The sequence below is a fragment of the Falco punctatus genome (genome assembly GCF_963210335.1).
Source record: "Falco punctatus genome assembly, chromosome: 18".
Lineage (NCBI taxonomy): Eukaryota > Metazoa > Chordata > Aves > Falconiformes > Falconidae > Falco > Falco punctatus.
Window position 1 is genome coordinate 6977734 of NC_137598.1, and position 20044 is coordinate 6997777.

Consider the following 20044-nt stretch of genomic DNA (forward strand, 5'->3'; position numbering starts at 1 on the left):
GTGAATGGGAGATACTATCAGCTTTTCATTAGACAGAACATGAGTATTTTAAAAAGCCATACTCCAACAGAATACACAGCACAAGCATGTGTTTCTGCCAAGGTATTTTCTATTAAGCAAATCAAATGCATATGTTCATTCTCTCCCTCTTCTGTCCATACTTAAAATCCAGGCAAATCTGCAGAAGAACAGCGCAAAGAGCAAGGTATTAGAACTTAGAAGTCCCACAACTTCTCTCGCACATGCTCTTCTGCTGCCTGTAGCTACTTGCTTACCTTTGCACTCACATTTGTTACACAACACACTTTGGTGCCCCGGAATTTGATTGATTTAGATTCAGCCTGACAGAAAGAAACCTTTTTTTTAAACCGTTTGACCTTGTTTCACTTCTAACTGGAAGATCAGTCCTGCCAGGAAGGAGAGGTGAAACCTCACGACAGCTAGAGGGTGAATAATCTCTCTTCAAACTTTAAAACTCTCTGTATGAAGTTTCCTTTACAATTTGTACTCCACCTGGCTATTAAAAATGTAAGAAAAGCACAGCAAGAAATCAAGCCGACCGTTAGTACAGAAGTTGCCAGCAGTTCCTCCTCATTTTGCGAAAATCCAGCCCTCACACTGAGGCTGCGGGACCAAATCCTGTGCAGGTGCAAGCGGCAGCGAGCCCTGGCCCCCGGGGAAGGGCAGCTCAGCACCCTGCAAAGACGAGGCGCATTGCTCTGCTCCCCGCCACCCCGGGATGCCACACAGCCCTGATGCCGGCCAGCGGCGGCAGCACGGGCTCGCTGACGGTAACAGCGACCCTCCTGCCTCCCCCAAACGCGTAACGAGAAGCGAAAGCACCGTCTGGGCCGGCAGGCAAAGCACCTGGAGCCGCATCTCCCACCCTGGCAGGACCACCACCCACCGCGCTGCCACCCCCCTCGCACCCAGACGGGGGGGCGAGCCCCGGTAACGGCCGCTGTCACACCGGGACATCGCGCAGCCCCTCCGAGCACCGAGGCCAGCCAGGGCTGGCAGCGACCATCTCTTTGGGACCTGATTCTGCCGTCAAATGGCTGGATCCCATCGCCTGCTGTGCAACAGATCGAGCACCCGCACGGCTGAGGGACCAGTTACGCGTGTCTGCGGGGATGGGAGCTGGGGGGCAAACCCACAAAGGTAGCACAGCTCTTTGCAACAGGAAAATAATTTATACACCTGGAAAAACCGTTTACGATGACCTTTAGTCACACTTAATCCTCACTGGGTCTTATGAGCTTCGTCCCCATTTAAAAGCACAGTGGTCTTTACTTTCACTAAAGTGTTCATGCATAGTTCAAGTAATTTCTATTTGGTCTTGATATGGAGAAATAGGGTGAAAGAGGGACAATGGACATCGATTGTGACTGTATATGTCTGCTCAAGGAATGTGGGTATGGTGACTGGTCATGGGTGTGGTGTCCGGTCACATAGCCACACAGCTTTGAGGAGACGCCTGCCCTTCTTCCTCTAACAAAGGGGCTATTTATAAAAAGGATGAGAAAAGGATGAGAGACATTCCAATGTTATCTAGAGGGAGGGAGTGCTAAGTCTTCTTGCTGGAGAAGATCAGATGTTCACAAGGACATGAATCACCTACAAACCTGCAAGACCACCACATTGCCTGCAAAGGACTGATAAGCTAATTAACATACGAAGCAAGAGTAGGTTGGTTTAGGTAACGAATATGTATAGGTGTTAATTGAATATTCATTTGTTTTATTGTGAGATGGTTCATCACTTCGGGCATGCACGCTTGTGGTGGAGCGATCCCCCGTGCATCTGCACACAATAAACATACCTACTTTATAACTTTCGAGTTATAGAGTCTAATTCCGTACGTCACTTAAGAGTTTTAGGAATAAGTCTTATGGTTAAGTCTTAGAGCTAAGTATTAAGGTTAGGTTTAAGGTTCAGTCTTAGAGTTAAGTCTTTGGGTTAAGTCTTATAGTTAATTCTTATAGGTTAAGGCTTAAGGTTGAGCTTTAAGGTTAAGTCCTAGGGTCAATTCTTAGGGTTAGGTCTTTAGGTTAAGACTAAAGGTTACGTCTAAATGTTAAGTCTTAGGGTCAAGTCTTTAGGTTAAGTCTTAAGGTCAAGTCATAAGGTTGAGTCTTAGGGTTAAGTCTTAAGGATGAGCCTTAAAGTCTTAGGGTTAAGCCTTAGGGATAAGTCTTAGCGTTAAGTCTCTACAATTAAGTCTTTAGATTAAGTCTCAATGTTAAATCTTAGAGTTGAGTCTTTAGGGTTAAGTCCTTAGTTTAAGTCTTAAGGCTGAGCCTTAGGATTAAGCCTTAAGGCTGAGCCTTAGAGTTAAGTCTTAGTGTTAAGGATCAGGGATAAGTCTTAGGGTTAAATAACTAGGGGTAAGTCTTTAGGTTAAGTCTCAATGATAACCCTTAGGGTCGAGTCTTAGGGTTAAGTATTTGGGTTAAGACTTAGGTTTAAGTATCAAGATTAAGTCTTAGGGTAAAGTGTTAAGGTTAAGTCTTAAGGTTGAGTCTTAGGGTTAAGAATTAAGGTTCAGTCTTAGGGTTAACTGTCAGGTTTAAGTCTTAGGTGTAAGTTTTAGGGTTAAGTCCTTAGGTTCAGTCTTAAGGTTGAGTCTAAAGTTGAGTCTTATGGTTAAGTCTTTGGGATAAGTCTTAGGGTTGAGTCTTAGAGTAAATTCTTAAGGTTAAGTCGTAGGGTTAGGTCTTTAGGTTAAGTATTAAAGTTAAGTCTAAAGGTTGAGTCTTCAGGTTAAGTCTAAAGGTTGAGTCTTCAGGTTAAGTCTTAGAGTTAAGTCTTAGTGTTATGTTTTAGGGTTAAGTCTTAATGTTAAGTCTTAGAGTTAAGACTTAAGGTTAAATATTAGGGTTAAGTCTTTAGGTTAAGTCCTAATGTTAAGTTTTAAGGTTCAGTCTTAGAGTTAAGTCTTACAGTTATGTCTGTAGGTTAAGGCTAATGGTTATGTCTCAATGTTAAGTCTTAGGTTTAAGTCTTAGGGTCAAATCTTTAAGGTTAAATCCTAGGGTTAAGTTTTAGCATTAAGTCTTTAGGTTAAATCTTAAGGTTAACTCTTATGGTGGAGTCTTAGCATTAAGTCTTAGGGTTATGTCTTAAGGTGGAGTCTTACAGTTAAGTCTTAGGGATAGGTCTTTAGATTAAGACTTAGAGTTAAGTCTAGAGGTTAATTCATAAGGTTGAGTCTTAGGGTTAAGTCTTAAGGTTGAGTCTTTTAAGGTTGAGTCTTAGGGTTAGAATTAGTTTTAAGTCTTAGGGTTAAGGTTAATTCTTAAGGTTGAGTCCTAGGGGTAAGACTTAAAGTTCAGTCTATAGAGTTAAGTCTTAGGGTTAAGTCTTACGGTTGATTCTATAGTGTTAAATGTCTGGGTTAAGTCTTAGGGGTAAGACTTAGGGTTAAGTCTTAGAGTTAAGTCTTAGGATTATGTTTTAGGGTTAAGTCTTACGGTTGAGTCTAACTGTCAGAGTTAAGCCTTAGGGTTAAGTCTTAGCGTTAAGTCTTAGGTGTAAGTCTTAAGGTTATGACTTAAGGTTAAATCTTCAAGTTAAGTCTAAAGGTTAAGTCTTAAGTTTGAGTCTTACTGTGAAGTCTTAGGGATAAGTCTTAGGGTTAAGTCTTTAGGTTCAGTCTTAAGGTTAAGTCTAAAGGTTGAGTCTTAGGGTTAAAACTTTGGGATAAGTCATAGGGTTAAGTCTTAAAGTCTTCAGGTTAAGTCTTATATTTAAGTCAGCATTAAATCTTAGAGATAAGATTTAAGGTTAAGTAATGAGGTTGAGTCTTAGGGTTACGTCGCTAGGGTTAGGCCTTTAGTTTAAGACTTTGCTTAAAGCCTTAATGTTAAGTTTTAGGGTTAATTCTTAAGGTTAAGTATCAGGGTTAATTCTTATGGTTAAGTTTTGCATTTAAGTCTTAAGGTTAAGTCTAAATGTTGAGTCTTAAGGTTAAGTCTTAAAGTTGAGTCTTAGGGTTAAGACTTAGAGATAAATCTTAGGGTTAAGGGTTAAAGTTGAGTGTTAGGGTTAAGTCTTAAGGTTAAGAAAGGGTTAAGCCTCCATGTTTTGTCTTACAGTTAAGTCTTATCGTTCAGTCTCAGGGTTAAAGTCCTAGGATTAAGTTTTAGGGTAAGTATTAAGGTTAGGTTAAAAGTTTTAGCCTTAGGATTAAGTCTTAGAGTTAAGTTTTAAGGTTAATTTTTCAGGTTGAGTCTTAGGGTTAAGTCTTAAGCTTGAGTCTTAGGGTTAAGTCTTAAGCTTGAGCCTTAGGGTTAAGTCTTAGGGATAAGTCTTGAAGTTGAATCTTAGGCTTAAGTCTCAGTGTTAAGTCTTAGCGTTAAGCCTTAAGGTTAAGTGTATGGTTTAAGAATTAGAGTAAGTCTTAAGGTTAAGTCTTAAGGTTAAGTCTTGTGGTTAAACTTTGGGTTAAGCCTTAAGGTTAAGTGTATGGTTTAAGAATTAGAGTAAGTCTTAAGGTTAAGTCTTAAGGTTAAGTCTTGTGGTTAAACTTTGGGTTAAGTCTTAGGGTTAGGACCTTACCTTAAAATAATGGTTAAGTCTAGATGTTAAGTCTTAGGGTTATGTCTTAGGGTCAAGTCTTTAGGTTAAGTCTTAAGGTTCAGTCTATGGGCTAAGTCTCAAGTTTGAGTCTTAGAGTTAAGGCTTTGGGTTAAATCTATAGAGATAGGTCTTACAGTAAAGTATTAGGGTTAAGTCTTTAGGTAAAGTCTTAAGGTTAAGTCTTAAGGTTGAGTCTTAGGGTTAAGTCTTAGGGTTAAGACTTTAGGTTAAGTCCTAAGGTTAAGTTTTAAGGTTCAGTCTTAAGACTTATGGTTATGTCTTAGGGTTAAGTCTTCAGGTTATGTATTACTGTTAAGTTTTTGGATTAAGTCTTAGGTTAAGTTTTAGGGTTAAGTCTCAAGGTTAGGTCTTTAGGTTAAGTCCAAATGTTGAGTGTTAGGCTTAGAGTTTTAGGAATAAGTCTTATGGTTAAGTCTTAGAGCTAGGTATTAAGGTTAGTTTTAAGGTTCAGTCTTAGAGTTAAGTCTTTGTGTTAAATCATATAGTTAATTCTTATAGGTTAAGGATTAAGGTTGAGCCTTAGGGTTTTAAGTCCTAGGGTCAAGTCTTAGGGTTAGGTCTTTAGATTAAGACTAATGGTTATGTCTAGATGTTATGTCTTAGGGTTAAGTCTTAGGATCAAGTCTTTAGGTTCAGTCTTAAGGTCAAGTCATAAGGTTGAGTCTTCGGGTTAAGAATAAGGATGAGCCTTAGAGTTAAGTCTTAGGGTTAAGCCTTAGGGATAAGTCTTAGGGTTAAGACTCTACAATTAAGTCTTTAGGTTAAGTCTCAATGTTCAATCTTAGAGTTGAGTCTTTAGGGTTAAGTATTTGGGTTATGACTTAGGGTTAAGTCTTAAGGTTAAATCTTAGGGTTAAGTCTTAAGGTTGTCTTAAGGTTGAGTCTTAAGGTTAATTCTTAGGGTTAAGTTTTAGAGTTAAGTCTTAAAGTTAATTCTTAAGGTTGTGTCTTAGGATTAAGTCTTAAGCTTCAGTCTTAGAGTTAAGTCTTAGGGTTAAATCTTAAGGTTGAGTCTTAATGTTAAGTCTTAAGCTTGAGCCTTAGGGTTAAGTCTTAAGGTCAAATCTTAAGGTTAAGACTTAAGGTTGACTCTAAGTTTTAAGCCTTAGAGTTAAGTCTTAAGGTTAAGGTTTAAGGTTGAGTGCTATGGTTAAGTTTAAGGTTGAGTCTTAAGGTTAAGTCTTACGGTTAAGACTGAAGGTTGAGTGTTATGGTTAAGTCCTTAGGGTTAATTTTTAGGGTTAAGTCTTTAGGTAAATCTCAAGGTTAAGTCTGAAGGTTGAGTCTTAGAGTTAAGTCTTAAGCTTAAGTGTTAGAGTTAAGCATTATATGTAAGTCTTATTGTTAAAGTCCTTAGCTTAATTCTTAAGTTTAAGTGTTAAGGTTGAGGCTTAGGCTTAAGTCTTAGGGTTATGTCGTAATGTTGAGTCTTAGGGTTAAGTCTTTAGGTTAAGCCCTAAGGTTAAGTTTTAAGGTTGAGTCTTTAGAATTAAGTCGTAGGGATAAGTCTTAGTTTAAGTCTTAGGATTAAGTCTTAAGGTTAAGTCTTAAGGTTGAGTCTTACAGTTAAGTCTTAGGGATAGGTCTTTAGGTTAAGACTTAGGGTTAAGTATCAAGGTTTAGTCTTAGGGTTAAGTCTTAAGGTTGAGTTTTGCAGATAAGTCTTAGGTATAGGTCTTTAGGTTAAGACTTAGGGTTAAGTCTTAAGGTTGAGTCTTAGGGTTATGTCTTAGGGTTAAGTCCTATAGTTAAATCTTAAGGTTAATTCTTAAGGTTGAGTCTTATGGTTCAGTCTTAGAGTTAAGTCATTGTTAAGTCTGAGGGTTAAGTCTTAGGGTTATTGGGTTAAGTTTTAATTTGAGTCTTAGGGTTAACTGTTATGGTTAAGTCTTAGGGATAAGTCTTAGGGTTAAGTCAAGTCTTTAGGGTTAAATCTTAGGGTTATGTTTTATGGTTAAGTCTTAGGGTTAAGTCTTTAGGTTAAGTCTTAGGGTTAGTTCTGAAGGATAAGTCTTAGAATTACGTTCTAGGGTTAAGTATTAGGCTTAATTCTTAGGGTAATTTCTTAGGGTTTGGTCTTAGTGTTAAGCCAGCTTTAAGTCTTAGATTTAGGTCTTAGGGTTAAGTTTTAGGGTTAAGTCTCAAGGTTGAGTCTTAGGGTTAGGTCTTAGCATTAAGTCTTAGGCTTACATCTTAAAGTTAAGACTTAGGCTTAATTCTTAGGGTTAAGTATTAGTGTTATTTCTTAGGGTTAAGCCTTATGGTTAAGACTTAGTTTTAAGTCGTAGTGTTAAGACTTAGGGATATGTTGTAGGTTTAAATCTATAGGGTCTTAGTGTTAAGTCTTATGGTTAAGACTTAAGCTTGAGTCTGAGAGTCAAGTCTTAGTGTTAAGTATTAAGGTTGAGTCTTAGTGTTCAGTCTTAGGGTTAAGTCCTTAGGGTTAAGTGTTAAGGTTAAGTCCTCAGACTTAACCCAAAGACTTTATCATAAGACTCAACCTTAGACACTTAACCTTAAGACTCTAACCTTTAGACTTAACCTAAAGAACTAACCCTAAGACTTCTCCTTAAGAACTAACCTAAAGGTTTAATCTTAAGACTTATCTCTAAAGACTGTACCTTGAGAGTTAACATTAAAGACTTAATCATAAGACTCAATATTAAGATACAACCTTAAAAGTTAACTCTAAGACTCAACCTTAAGAATTAACCTTGAGACTTAACTCTTTAAGACTTAACCCTAAGACTCAACCTTAACACTTAAGTTTAAGACTTAACCCTAAACTTATCCCTAAGACGTAACCCTAATATTTAACCCTAAGACCCAACCTTAACACTTAATCTGTAGACTTAACCCTAAGACTTAACCGTAATACTCAACTTTCAGACTTAACTCTAAGATTCAATCTTAAGACTTAAACTTAAAAATTAACTCTAAGACTTAAACTTAAGACTTAACCCTAAGACTTATCTCTAAAGACTGAACCTTTAGACTTAACCTTAAGGTTTAACCTAAAGACTTAATCCTAAAACTTAACCCTAAGACTTATCCCTAAGACTCAAACTTAAAAGCTTATGACTTAGCCTAAAGACATAACCCTAAAACCTATCCCTAAGTCGTAACCCTAAGATATAACCCTAAGACTCAACCTTAACACTTAACCCTAAGACTTAACCTTGAGACTTAACACTAAGACTTAACCCTGTAGACTTAACCTTAAGACTTAACCTAAAGACCTAACCTTAAGACTTTACCATAATACTCAACCTTAAGACTTAACCTTAAGACTTAACTCTAAGACTTAACCCCAAGACTCAACTTTATGTCTTAACCTTAAGACTTAACCCTAAGACTCAGCCTTAAGACTTTACCTTATACTTAGCCTAAATACTTAACTCTAAGATTTAACCCTAGGCCTTTAACCCTAAGACTGCACCTTTAGACTTAACTGTAAGACTCAACTTTGAGACTTAACCCTAAGACTTAAGCGTAAGACTTAACCCTGATAATTATACTTTAAAGACTTAACCCTTTACACTTTAACTTAATATTTAACCTAAAGACCTAACCCTAAGTCTTAGCCCTAAGACACAACATTAAGACATAACCTTAAAACTTTAACACTTAATACTAAGACTCAACCTAAAGACTTAACCTTAAGACTTAACCCTAAGACTTAAACCTAAGACTCAAAAATTAAGACTTTAACCTTAAGACTTAACCCTAAGACTAAACCCTATAACTTAACCCTAATGCTTAACTCTAACACTGAACCTTTAGAACTTAACCTTAAAACTTAAACTAGACTTAGCCCTAAGACTTAACTCCAAAGACTTAACCCTGTAGACTTAACCTTAAGACTTATCCTAAAGACCTAACCCTGAGAGTTAACCCTAAGGCTCAGCCTTAAGACTTAACCTTATAACTTAGCCTAAAGACTTAACTCTAAGATTTAACCCTAGGCCTTAATCCTAAGACTTAACCCTATAACTTAACCCTAATGCTTAACTCTAACACTGAACCTTTAGAACTTAACATAAAGACTTAACCCTAAGACCTAACCCTAAGACTCAACCTTAAGACTTAACTCTAAGACTTAACCCTAAGACTCAACCTTAAGATTTAATCTTATAACTTAACCCTAAATCTTAACCCTAATAATTATACTCTAAAGACGTAACCCTTAAGACTTAACCTAAAGACCTGCCCTTAAGACTTAACCCTAAGACTCAACATAAAGACTTAACCTTAAGACTTAACTCTAAAACTCAACCTTAAGACATAACTCTAAGAGTTAATGCTAAGTCTTTACTGTAATTCTCAACCTTAAGATTTTAATCTAAAGACTTAACGCTAACACTTACCCCTAAATCTTATCCCTAAGACTTAACCCTAGGAATCAACCTTAAGACTTAACTTTATAACTTTGCTTAAAGACTTAACTCTAAGATTCAACCCTAGGTCTTAACCCTAAGACTTATCCCTATGACTTAACTCTAAAGACTATACCTTTAGACTTAACCTTAAGACTTAACCCTATGACTCATCCTTAAGATACAATATTAAAACTTAACCCTAAGAATACTGAAGACTTAACACTTTAGAGTTAAACTGAAGACTTAACCCTAAGACTTAACCCTTATACTTAACCCTAAGACTTATAACTAAAACTTAATCCTAAGAATTAACTACAAGACTTAACCCTTAGATTTAACACTAAGACTCAACCTTACGACTGAACCTTTAGACTTAACCTTTAAGACTTAACTCTAAGACTTAACCCTAAGACTCAACCTTAAAGACTTCACCTTACCACTTAACCTAAAGACTTAACTCTAAGATTTAACCCTACGCCTTAACCCTAAGACTTGACCCTAAAACTTAACCCTAATAGTTATACTCTAAAGAGTTAATCCTTTAGACTTAAGACTTAACCTAAAGACCTGACCCTAAGACTTAACCCTAAGGCTTACCCCTATGACTCAACCTTTGGAAATAACCTTAAAACTTAACTCTAAGACTTAACACTAAGACTCAACCTTAAGACTTAACCAAAAGTCTTAACCCTAAGACTCAACCTTAAGACTTAACTCTAAGACTTAACCCTAAGACTCAACCTTAAGACTTAAACTTAAGACATAACTCTAAGACTTAACCCAAGTCTTAACCGTAATTCTCAACCTTAAGACTTTAACCTAAAGACTTAACCTGAAGTCTTAACCCTGAGACTTAGCCCTAAGACTCAACCTTAAGACTTAACCTTATAACTTAGTCTAAAGTCTTAACTCTAAGATTTAACCCTAGGCCTTAACACTAAAACATTACCCTAAGACTTAACTCTGAAGACTATACCTTTAGACTTAACCTAAAGATTTAACCATAAGACGTAACCCTAAGAATCACACTCTAATGACTTAACCCTTTAGACTTAAACTTAGACTTAACCTTAAAGGCCTAACCCTAAGACTTAACCCTAAGACTCATCCTTAAGACATAACCTTAAAACTTAACTCGATAAGACTTAACACTAAGACTCAACCTTAAGACTTAACCTAAAGACTTAACCTTGAGGCTTCTCTTACCACTTGTCCTCCTGCAGTTCTGAGTGCCCTGGCTCCTCCTTTGAAAACATTAAGGGCAAAAGGAGATCTAAGCATCCGTTATTGGGTACTGGGGGAAACATAGGCACTTAGGGACATGATTTAGTGGTAGAATATGCAGTGCCATGTGTTGGGTTGGTTAGGCTTATGGTCCTTGTAGCCAGAGGAGGGCTGTGTGTCACCTCTGTGCTGGGAGGCCACTTGCACGGGGAGACGAAGAGCACAGGCAGGGGATGGAGGGGATGTCAGCGGGATGACACGGACAGTACAAGCCATCTCCCTGTCACACATGCCCTGGACACTGTGCCTGACTGCAGTATCTTGTGATGCAGCGTGCTGTTGGGCTGGGGGTGGGCATTTGCCTCCTCATCCGTGGGCATCTTTGGCGGCGTCTGCCCATGACCGGTCATGGTCACCCAGGGGAGATGCTGCCTCCTGAGGGAGTGGCTCTCCTGGGAGTAGGTACCCAGGGCTCTGGCTCCTTAAATACCTGCGGGGTCACCGTGGGGACCCGCATCACAGTGACCTCTGGGCATGGTGCGCCACCTGCATCACAAAGCCTGGCTGTGGTTGCTGTGGAGCCTGGCGGGGACTGGCTGGGACTGGCTGGAACCAGCTGTGCCTGGCACGGGGCAGCCCCTGCTTACCCCTCACAGAGGCCCCAGCAGGCCCGAGCCCGCACCTCCCACATCCCCCTGGTGCCAGCAGCCTCTGCAGAGCTCAGTCCTGTGTGTGTGCAGCAGCTCTGGGTGCCACCGCCCTGGGCCTTGTCCCCAGGCATGGCTCCCATACAGGGCGCCCAGGCCTGGGGACGCTCCGGTGCCCGCCTACAGCAATGCAGGGAAGGCCTGCAGGCCCGTGCTCAGAGGCCACTGGCCATGCTGAGCTGCTCCCGGCAGTCGCCGTGGGCCGCGGGGTGACCAGCCCTCTCCCCAGCCGGCTTTGGGAGGTCCCTCCCAGGCTGCTCTTCTTCAGTGCCTTTCCTCCAGAGGTGGAGTGTGCAAGGGCTCACACCCACAGCCAGGACGAGGGAGCAGGGCTGCCTCCCTGGGGCTGACGGTCTGTGCTCCCTTTCGAGCTGGAACGAAAAGAAAAGCTGCCTTTGTTCCTAGTTACAACACAGAGAAACACCTGTGTCTCATGCACATGCCTGCACCTTTTCTGACAGAAAATGGCTTTGGGGCACAATGGAAACTGCTGGGGAGTTAAAAAACCCATTAAAATAAATGCTGCTCAGCTGATATTGGAGACCTTGGTATTAGACACCCAGACTTGTTCTCCTCCATGCAGTTATCACTCCTGGACCAGGAACTGCTTGCTAGTGGATGAATCTGACAGCAGCAGCTCCCAGACAGAGCTGGGAGCAGCCCCTGGGGACATCCTTAGGCTTTACAGCAGTGTTTGCTGCCCCAGCACAGGTCCCCTGCCCCCTGCAGAGTCCAGGCGGGAGGCTGGAGGGAAGAGTCCCACCAACAGCTTTGGCCTCCAGGCTGGAGAACCCTGTCCCAGGCTCAGGCACCGCTGCCTCTGGGCTCCCCTACCCCATCCTGGGGCAATAAGGCAACTCTCTTCCTTCTACAGAACAACACTCAAAGCTTAAGGGGAGGAGGAAATGCCTATTTCCTCTCTCATGCAGGTTTCCCCCAGGCCTAGAGGTTGCTGCTGTCTTCTGCTCTGCTGGGAGAGGGGTTGGAGCCTTTCTCCACCTCTCCTTGACCACCTCTCTCCTGGGCTGGGCTGGAGGGTGGGGAGTCCAAGCGCCTCCAGTGCTGAGTGCCTGCCAAGGAGCAGACGCTCTCAGCAAAGCAGACGGCATCCACAGGTGCTGTTTCCCAGAGGACCTCTTGAAAGGAGCCTGCAGCAGGACCTGGCAGCTGGGAGACCCAGCACTGCATGCCCGTCATCACAGCTGATTTTGCCGCTTGCATCCTGCTGCCAGTCTCTCCCTCATGTGCATGAGCAGGCAAACCCCTGCCCTGCAGCCAGATGTCTGTCCTGCTCCCCACCTCTGGAGACCTGCCGCCCTGGGTGCCCCGAAGGAGAGGGTCGCTGCTGCCCTCAGCAGTGTCAATCGCTGCCCGTACCTGGGGTTGCTGTCAGTCCTTCCCTGCAGACCAGGCTCCCCACGCCGCCCACTCTGCCTTTGCTTGCTTGAGCTGCTCTTGCCACTTGGGCCTCACTTGCTCCCACTCTGCAGACAGCTGCCAGACCTCCTGGAGGAGATGGCAAGGCAGCAGAAAGCAGGATTAGTCTCCGCTCCTGGAACGGGTGTCCTTCGGGTCTGACCCGTGTTGCCGCCCCTTGCCTCAGCTGGTCGGTTGGCAGGGCTTTGCCCCTAACAGACTGGGGGCTGTGGGGTCATTCTAGGCTCCTGGCAAACACAGCTGTGACCAAAGCCCTCCACTGTGAACAGCCGAGAAAGGACTTGGGCATCTCCCATAGCCCCTGGGCCAGGAGAAAGTGTTTTGTGACAACCCATGGGGCAAGGAACATCTGAAGGAGGTGACAGACAGCTGACAAGGAGCACATGTCCAGGGGTCCTTTCAGGCTGGCTCTCTGCACAAAGAGGCTTTTGCTGAGTACCCAGCAGCATGGTAGCTACAGCAAGGCACGTACCTGCAGCGCTTTCTGGCAGTCGTCTGAAGATGGGAGTGTAGAGGTGGGTTTGGCTGGAGAAGCCGGCTCCTGCCTGCCTGCCTTGCCTGCCTCCTTCATCCTGGGGGAGCTGCCTGGACACGGGGGGAGCGCACTGCAAAGAGGCACCAGGAGCAGTCGGCATAAGCACGGGGCAGTTTGCTCTCCCACCTTCGCCTGGTACCAAAGCTCCCCAGGCTGGCAGAAGCAGCACGGGAGGTGGGGCCATTTCTGCTGGCAGGGGGAAGCCTTTCCTGAGCCCCCTCAGATGGATGGGTGAGGACTGCACCTCAGCTCTTGCGTAAGGGAACCACAGGGACGTGGGGTGCACACAGCGTCCACCACCTTCCCCAGTGAGGGGCCCACAACAGGGGAAACAAGCACGTAAGAGCCATGCGGCACGTGTCAGGGACCTTGCCGCGTCCCTGCAGCTGGAGTGTTCGGAGGGGATGTCTCTCCTCCATGGGTGCAGGATCCCTTTCATCCCTTCCCACCAGGGTCTCACCTCTCAGAAGTCTTCTTGCCCAAGTCTTTCTGTCTTGTGCCTGGCCCCTGACTTGGCAGTGCAGCAAGGGAAAGCTTCATCCGTCTCTGCAGCAGCTTGCCAGGATGCTCCTCTGCACCTGGCAAAGGAAGAAACTTTGCAGAGCAGCCCCCTGAGGAGTGCCTTTTGATGGAGCTGTGGTCACCCAGCACAGAGCAGGGCCTCAGCTGGGCAGCAGAGACCTGTTCCCATACCTTGTCTGAGCCTGGACTTTGCTGCAGCCTTCTTGGCCCAGGTGGACAAAGCCTTGGCCACTGCTCTGCTGACCACTGTAAAGCGAAACCTGGGCAGGAAACGATGACACAGGCTTGAAGGGTGACCCCTACCCTCTGCAGCTTCCCAGCACTAATCCTCACAACTCTTGTGTGAAGCATGGCACACCTTCTTCTCGTGGCCATGCAGCCATGCATGGGTTTTATTAGCAATCTTCCCCCAACACCAGACGATGTAGCTTAAAGCCCTCCCTGTGTGCATCTGGCTCTCTCTGACGGAATGGCGGGCAGGCTGGGCATGAGAAATGCAATGATGGTGCCTGGCCACTCCAGGGGAACACACGTGTAACCCCAACTCGTCGTAAGTTAACCAGAAACCAGCCCCTTCAGGTCAGGCCCCCTCCCAAACTCAACACGCAATGCCGAGCCCCGGCAAGGCGCACCCCTGATCAGGAGATGGGAATCTGCCCGCTCGGTCAGTCGAGGGCTGCAGAGAAAATGCACTCACCTGGGGAAAGCGTGGGCAGGAGCAGCCTGCATCCCTCGAGTACTGGTCGCTCTACTGGAGACAGCTGCACCGGGCATCCACAGCCTCTGTAAAGTGACACAGAGCTGCTAGAAGGTTTCCAAGGCACTTTGCTCTTGGCTCCCAAAGGAAGCAGACCTGCCTCCTGCTCCAAAAGGAAGCCACTTCTCCAAACCCCTTCTCCAAATCTTCCTCCGTGAACATGAGCCCTTGCTTTGCTCTGGAGAAGCTGCACAGCAAACACTGAGACTGCACAGTAACACTGCTAGCCTTTCTGTAGGACAAGAACTCAGAAGCTCAGAATAAAACTTCTTTTCCAATGGAGAAGTCAGTGTGGGTGAGCACGTGGAAAGGTGTCGGACTGGCCTGCCATGTGCAGGCTGGCCAATGGCCATCGGGTTGCTCACCCTTCAAAAGGCTTCCCAAAGTCACTGCATCACCCTCAAAGCCTGATCAACTCGCAGTGTTGAGCAGAGCAGTCCAGCTGGCCTTGCTCTCCAGCCCTGTGACGCAGTTGCGATAGAACTGCATGCACAAGACATCGTCGGTGAAGGACAGAATGCCAATGTCCTTGAAGGCGAAGGCAAGGCGCTGCCTGTTCCTCAGTTGGAAAGAGTGCAAGAGTATGGTCTCTTGCACACAGCTCTGCACCACATGCCATGGGAAGGAAGTGGCTCGCCATAGCCACCTGTAGTTCAGTGGCTCGATCTTGACATTGTCTGCAAGGAGGAGGAACATCGTCACTGGCAGAGCGGGCTGAATTTCCATGTAAAATTAGAAACGGAATGCCAGAGAAAAGGTCGTTCATGGAAACGGCTCTTGGGGAGTGGTTATTTTGGGAGGAGCTCAAGCTGTCCGCCTAACTTTGGAGGGAATTCTCTCCAGAGAAATTCTGAAATCCCAGTTTCTCTGTGCCCTTTCTGAAGTGCAGAGAGCATGCACCCAGTCCCAAACAGGGCGCGGGAAAGTGGATGGTGTCCATTGCCTTCTCACCAGGGATAACCTCTGTGGGGAACGCAAGCTCCCGCAGAGTTAACTCACCAATGTCTAGCTGGGAGACGGGTCTTCAACCCACGTACACCTCTTCCTCACCTTGGAATTGCTCTTGGAACGTAGCAAAGGTCTGAGTCCTGTGACCAGGACCCCCTGCCCAGGAAAATGACACAAAGGCTGACCACAGGGAAGAGCAAAACTCTATCACGTGCCAAATGCTTTCTCAGACTAGATCTGGGCATGCTTTCGCTCCTTGTTGACCAAGAAGCAAGAGCAGGAGAGCTGCTGAGGGACTTCCCTGAGAGAGGCCTGCTGTGAATCCCCCGCGGGAGGAGCAGCAGTGCTTCACCTTTCTTGGCCTTGGCCATCGGGCTGGGTGTGGGTGAGCTTTTCAGCGGCTGCAGGTCTCGGTCGCAGAGTGCAGCGAGGGTGAGGGCAGGCAGAGATCAGGCAGGAGAGGCTGTGCTCACTGAGGACATCCCTAGGGAAACAGGAACTCCCCAGGGACACACTAGGGACACCAGGACACAGGCAGGGACAATATTATGATGTTAGGGACTTCCGGGGGGACACCAGGACTCCCAAAGGGATGTCACTGGGACATTAAAGGCACCCACTGGGACACACTGGGACACAAGAACACACGGGGAGACACCACGGCGATATATAGAATGGCCTGGTAATATCTGGACCCCTCCAGGGACACCAGTGTGACGTCAGGAATTTCCCAGGGATGCCCCCTGGGACATCAGGGGCCACCCCCTCACCTTCCCCGGGGACACCAGGACCCCTACCAGGGACAGCACTGGGACATTAAGGACCCCCCTTTAACACAAGCCCTACCCCAGGGACAATGTAGGGGCATTAAGGACTCCTCGCGGGACACCAGGACCCCTGCAGGACCAGAAGCGCACAAGGGACATACTGGGGACACAAGGACATTCCTGGGGACATCACTGGGACATCAGGGACCCCAGGACCGCCCCAGTGACACCACTAGGACATTAAGGACCCCCACAGGTATACCTTGCGACACAAGGACATACTGGGAGACACCACTGGGACATCATTAGAATAGCTTTTAGGACATCAGGACCCCTCCAGGGACACCACTGTAAAATTATGAATTTCCCAGGAACCCCATCCTGGGACATAACGGACTACCCACTTGCCTCCATGGGGACACCAGGGACAGGTGTCCCAGGGACATGCCCAGGGACACCCCAGAATGTCCCAGGGACACACTGGGACACCAGGACTACCCCCCCACCCCCACCCACCAACTCCCCAGGGACACCATTAGGACATCAGGGACTCCCCTGAGGACACCACTAGAACGTTAAGGACCCCCAGAAGGACACATTAGGTCACATGCACCCACTGACAGACACCACTGGGACATCTAGAATGGCCTGGGGACATCAGGACCCCTCCAGGGACACCACTGTGATATTAATGACCCCCACCAGGGACACATTGTGATACACAAGGACCCATTGAGAGACACAACTGGGACATCTAGAATCGCCTGGGGATGCCAGGACCACCTCAGTGACAACACTGGAACATTTAGGGCCCCCCTGGAAACACACGACCTGCATCCAGGGAAACTGTAGGAGCATTAGGAACTCCCCCTGGGACACCAGGACCCCCCCAAGACACACTGGGACACCCAAATGCCTATAGGGACACCTGAGAACACTAGGACATCCCTGGAGACATCTGTGGGACACCAGGGACAATCCCGGGGAAATTAGAACCTTCCCAGGGACATCCTAGTGACATTAGGGACATCTTGGAAGCAGAAGGACCCCCCACAGAGCACTCCTGGGACATCAGGACCCCCCAAGGGGACCCTCCAGCAGGTCACTCTCATGCAGTTGTCACGCAGAAGCTCCCCCTCGATGGAAGTCCTTAGCAGCAGGGCAACCCTCAGATCTGCACTGTCAATGAAACGGAGCCCAAAAACCAGACCCCTCCTGTTGCAGAATGGATGAAAGAGAACGGCCACGGTACTATGGAAGGACTGTGTGATACGACTTTTTGACATAAGTCTGGCTCAGGTCTGAGTGAACCAAACTAGGCCGCAGAGAGAAAAAAAAACACTAAGAAGCCCAGCTGCAGTGGAAAGTTACCAGGATTACGAAAGAGAGAAGAGAGATAAGATTGTGCTGACCTTGTACAAAAACAGAAAAACAACTTTAAGGGAGTAAGCATGAAGAACAAGGTGTAACCCGAATCCGCTGTAGCTATCCGCTGTAACCGCAAATAGGAGGACGTATAAAAATGTAATCCTTTAGAGCTTAGCCAATTAGCAGATGATTTGTAGGCATAAATTAACTGGAACTGTATATAAGACATAATCGCGCCGTAATAAATTGAAGCTTGCTTTATCACTCACACTGAGTCGGCCGCTTGCTTCCCCTCGCTCGTCGCAAGTGGCGCCCGAACAAAGGATCCCCAATCCTTGTTCTTCACCGGACAGCGAGGACGGAGAAGCACTGGTAGCAGCGACCAGGGAGCAAAGATCGACTGATGCAGGCATCGTAACTCGATCCGTGCTTGAACCGACGACTAATCAAGGAAAGGTTCGCCGTCCGTGAGTGTCTACCCAGGGAAAAGGCTGCATCTTAATCAAGGAAAAGGACTATTTTAAGCGCGCTATGGAAAAAGAGGTAGCACTTTTATGATGCTTTTTAGAAAAGCGGGGAGTAGGCCCTTTAAAAGATCTGGCCAGGTTAATTACTATGGGTAAAGCGAAAGGATATTTTACAGATCCTGAGCATATCTTTGAAGTAGATGAATGGCGTAATTATGGAGATTGTCTATGGGACTTGGTAATTGATGATGATAAAGTTGCTAAGAAATTAATGAAATCTTGGAGGGAAGTTATTAACTGCTTAAAGAGATATAAAGTTGAAAAACAAATGGCAGCAGCTGCTTCCAGCCGACTCGAGCGGTCTGACCCAGCTGCTGGGCGTTTTACGGCAGGAGGTGACTATTTCACCCCCCCTGCCTCAGGAATCCCTGTTCCTGTTGTCCGGCAAACCTCGAATCATTCTTCTTCTCCTCCGGAGGAGAAATCTTATTCCCCGGCACCCCCTCAAGAGGAGGTGCAGGGAGAATCGCAAGAGAGTGATTCGGAGGAGGAGGCAAATGATAAAAACGTAAAAATGAATAAGGAAAAGTTACAAATTGACTTAATCACTAAAACTTCTAAGCCATCTTGCCCTCGTTCTCAGCAACGACTGATTCGAGTCGGTTGGGATAAAATAATCCGAGAGGCAATGGAACAACAGGAATTTGATGTTGTAGCTCAAATTGATCCTCAAGCCTATCCGGTCCTTTATACTGTTGATAATGCAGGCACAATGACGGGAGAACATCATACTTTAGACTGGAAAATATTAAGCCAGTTACGAAGTACTGTTAATGATTCCGGTTTGCATGGTGAACCTGCCAGACAGATGTTAAATTATATCTGGGGTAGCGGGTTGCTTTGTCCTGAAGACATTAAAAATATAATGAGACTTATTTTAAAACAATCGCAACAACTGTTATGGCAAGCTCATTGGCAAAGGCTTTGTGACTTGTCTGTGCATACGCTGCGCGCGCCAAATGATCGTTTAGCAGGTTTAACTGTAGAACAATTGATGGGAACTGGACCTTTTGCTTCTATAGAAATGCAAATGCAAACCGGCCCAGATGTTTTATTAGAATCTATGAGGCTAGCAAGAGAAGCTTTACAAAAGGTTAAAACTACACCAGTTACACCCTCTTATATGTCAGTTAAGCAAGGAAGGGACGAGTCCTTTGCATCTTTTGTAGATAAAGTTACGGATGCTATTAATCGAGCTGATGTATCTGATTTTATGAAGGGACCTTTGTTAAGACAATGTGTGTTAGAAAATTGTAACTCTTACACAAAAGGCATTTTAGTTACTCTTCCTCTAGATGCTTCTATTGAAACCATGTTAGAAAGAATGAGCAGGGTTCCTGTAGGGCCTCAAGCTTTGTTAGTTGAAACGCTTAAAGAAGTAGGGGACAATTTAGTCAAAGCTCAACAACAAGCATTTGCAGCGCTCGCTCCACTGAAACCTCCAGATGAGCGCCAAAATAAATCATGCTGGCAAACGGACTGTGTATGTTACCGTTGTGGACGTTCAGGTCATATGCGCCGACACTGTCGAGAGCGTCGAGTATGGTGCCGGAATTGTCAAATGAATAATCATAATACTGCAGCTTGTCAGCGTTCGGGAAACAGGAAGCGGAGCGCCAAGAGTCGCGGCGCGCTGACCCCAATAGCGGCTCCAGCAACTTACATGCCGACAACTGTCTCCAATCAGCTTCCCCACCCAACACCGACATCTCCCACCCTCGACCAGCCACCGACTTACAACCTGCAACCCGAGGGAGCCTCGGACTGGATTTGGCAACGGCAATAGACATTACCTTACTTGATACTCGTCCACAAAAAGTTGCTACAGGAGTCCAAGGACCTGTCATGATAAACGACCAGCCTCATGGAGCTTTGTTACTGGGTCGCTCTTCGAGTGGCCTCAAAGGACTCTTTATTTTACCAGGACTTATCGACAGTGACTATAAAGGAGAAATTTTCATAATTGTACAAACAAATTTTCCACCTATCTATATTCCTAAAGGTAGTCGCATAGCTCAATTGATACCGCTTCAACAGCTGACTCACCACATGTCTACGATGTTTGACCATGATCGTGGAACCAGTGCTCTTGGTTCCACAGGAGGCTTGGCACTGCTAACCATGCCTATGAACCAACGGCCACTCGCCCACATTATTCTTGTACATGGAACTGACAAAAGACGTATGACTGCACTTTTGGACACTGGTGCGGATATTACCATCGTCGCACGTGCTCAGTGGCCTTCTTGCTGGCCATTGCAACATGTTCCT

At 45.3% G+C, this 20044-nt stretch overlaps 2 long non-coding RNA genes across 86 annotated transcripts in view; one reads left to right on the forward strand and one right to left on the reverse strand.

The window, feature by feature from the left end:
* LOC308055213 overlaps positions 1 to 20044 on the forward strand; it is a 528334-nt gene that overhangs the window by 381470 nt on the left and 126820 nt on the right. For 11 of the 50 annotated variants that reach the window (XR_013924386.1, XR_013924388.1, XR_013924389.1 and 8 more), the window contains one exon: positions 1986 to 3735. This is a non-coding gene — a long non-coding RNA (uncharacterized lncRNA). Of the gene's footprint in view, positions 1 to 1887; positions 3736 to 3890; positions 4142 to 4552; positions 7610 to 8279; positions 8294 to 20044 lie in introns of those variants that run through there. The other 39 variants (XR_013924387.1, XR_013924407.1, XR_013924408.1 and 36 more) reach the window with 23 other exon arrangements.
* The window catches only part of LOC308055214, a 277249-nt gene that overhangs the window by 126230 nt on the left and 130975 nt on the right, over positions 1 to 20044 (reverse strand). For 23 of the 36 annotated variants that reach the window (XR_013924423.1, XR_013924424.1, XR_013924425.1 and 20 more), the window contains 2 exons: positions 9827 to 9970; positions 8746 to 9722 (listed from right to left, as the gene is read on the reverse strand). This is a non-coding gene — a long non-coding RNA (uncharacterized lncRNA). Of the gene's footprint in view, positions 1 to 7885; positions 7938 to 8041; positions 8407 to 8641; positions 8720 to 8745; positions 9736 to 9826; positions 9971 to 20044 lie in introns of all 36 variants that reach the window. The other 13 variants (XR_013924410.1, XR_013924411.1, XR_013924422.1 and 10 more) reach the window with 13 other exon arrangements.